We start from the raw sequence: 2,556 nt of genomic DNA, 5'->3' as shown, positions 1-2,556 counted from the left end.
TCTGAGATCTGCCATACTGCAGTAGAGTATGAAGATCTGATTAAGTCCTTATAGGCCAGTGCATTTTCCAGTAGCGTACCCAAGTGGTCAGGCACTGGTGATCCTGTCACTCCTGTCTGTGTTTCACCTGCAACTTCAGGCTTGCAAGATAGTGTCCAGTTACCTCAAGTGTCCGAGGATGCTCTGACTACCTTGAGTGCTGAGCCTATCCCTGCAATGTCTTCTAGTTTGAGTAGTAGTTTCTCCACAGAGAACGCCTTGCCGGAAAATGATTACTTGCGACTAGTAATGCCATCTCTTGTTGATGTCACATTCCATCTGCAGAAAAGACGTTTCTGTCATGGCTAGTGCCCTCACTAGAGTGTCTGTTGTTGTTCCTAGTGTTCCAGTTGGTGATAACATCCTAGTTGACAGTGATTCCTGCAAAGTAAAGGGTTTATTTGTTGAGCCATCCTTACATGTTGTAAGAGATAGTAAGATCCATTTCTTCCTTGCAAACACTTCTGGTCACAGTGTTCGTCTCAGAGTAAATACCAATCTTGTTGACCTTGTTCACTATCCTTACCCTGTTCAGGTAGAGGATGAGTTGTCACCAGATCAGTGGGTCAGTGTTATTTCTACTGGGAAGACCTCATCCACTTCACTGGATCAATCCTTTCCACCAGTAGAGGAGAAAGGCTTAGCTCTCACTGACTTCCCAGACAAGGTCAAGCATTCGTTGACTCTGTTGAACAAACGTCATAAAGCCATTGACTTACCAGGTGACAAGATGGGTATAACAAACTTATTGCCCCATCATATCTCACTTGAACCTGGTACTAGACCTATCTATATACCTGCGTACAGAATGCCTCATTCACAAGTTGCTGTCACAGAAGAATTGATCACTCAAATGCTTGATGCTAGAGTTATTGGACCTAGTAATTCACCTTGGAATGCACCCTTGATCCTAGTACCTAAGAAAGAAGGTACTTGGCACCCAGTAATTGACTTTAGGAAGTTAAATGCGAAAACTATTCCAGATCGCTTCCCACTTCCTGTACTTGGTGATCTTTTATGTAACATCGGAGATAACAAAGTCTTTTCGACCCTGGACTTGTTACAAGGGTTTTGGCAAGTCCCTCTTCATGAGGACAGCCGAGAGCTAACTGCATTCTCCACTCCTACAGGTCATTACCACTTCCTCCGTATGGCCTTTGGATGACGATCCTCCCCTATCACGTTCTCAAGGCTCGACTAATATCTTTAGAGGTCTCACAGGTAGTGCACTTATGGTGTACTTAGATGGCGTAATCGTCATGTCTAAAGACGTGGATACACACTTGAAAAGACTTGATGTAGTACTTGATAAGCTTGAAGAAGCCAATTTAAAGATCAAACTGTCTAAATGTCAATTTTTCAGATCAGAAATCAAGTTTCTTGGTCACGTAGTCACTCCTAGAGGGGTTACGACTGACCAAAGTAAAGTAACTACAGTACTAAATTTTTCAACTCCCAAAACTGCTGATGCTGTAAGATCCTTTGTGAGCTTAGCAGGTTTTTATAGATCTTTCATTGCCAGTTTTTCTCCTACAGCTACTCCTCTAACCGAGTTGCTTAAGAAAGATGCTCCTTTTGTTTGGACCTTCCATCAAGAAAGAGCATTCCAAACTTTTAAAGAAAAGCTAACATCTGCTCCAATTTTGAAATTTCCAGATTTTTCTAAGCCCTTCTATCTAACAACTGATGCTAGTTCTATTGGCATAGGTGCTGAACTAGCTCAGAAGACATGGCAAGTACAACACAGTTGCATTTGCTAGCCAAGTCCTTATGAAGACTGAACGAAATTATACAGTAACAGAGCAAGAAGCTTTAGCAATAGTATGGTATTTAAAGCACTTCTGAGACATTATTTATCAGTACCCTGTTCATGTCTTGACAGACCACACTCCACTGATACCTTTATTTCAGAACAACCTACTGAAAGGTTAGCCAGATGGACCTTGACTATCTAAGAGTTCAATCCTACCTTTGAACACTTACCTGGCAAGTCAAATGTAGTCGCAGATGCTTTATCGCGACATGTTAGTATAGTAATTGCAGACCCTCCATTTACTGCCAAGGATGTAAAGAATGCTCAACGAACAGATCCTATGTGGTCTGGTGTGATTCGATTCCTGCTCCAGGAAGATCTTATTCTGACTGTGAAGTCACCAGCACCCATCAGTGACTTTGTCATGAACCAAGAATTACTATACTGAACAGCCGAGTTGGGTACTCCTAGCAGAAGGGTATACCAGTTAGTAATTCCAGTCACTAGTGAATGTAGCCTTACAGCTAGTTCATGATGTACCAGGTGTTGCGCACCCGGGTATAGATTGTTCAGTAAAACAAGCCAGATTGAAATACTTTTGGCCTCGTATGGCAACTGATATTTCTGAGTATGTTAAGAAATGTAGTGTCTGCATGCAACATAAAGGTAATGCTAATGATCCTAATCCAATCCAAGCATATCCAACTACTAGTGAACCGTGGCAAAGAGCTGTGCTAGATCTGTTAACTAATTTCCAATGTTCC

This window comes from Cherax quadricarinatus, chromosome 99, assembly GCF_038502225.1.
Source record: "Cherax quadricarinatus isolate ZL_2023a chromosome 99, ASM3850222v1, whole genome shotgun sequence".
Classification (NCBI taxonomy): Eukaryota; Metazoa; Arthropoda; class Malacostraca; order Decapoda; family Parastacidae; genus Cherax; species Cherax quadricarinatus.
This window is presented reverse-complemented; position numbering follows the sequence as displayed.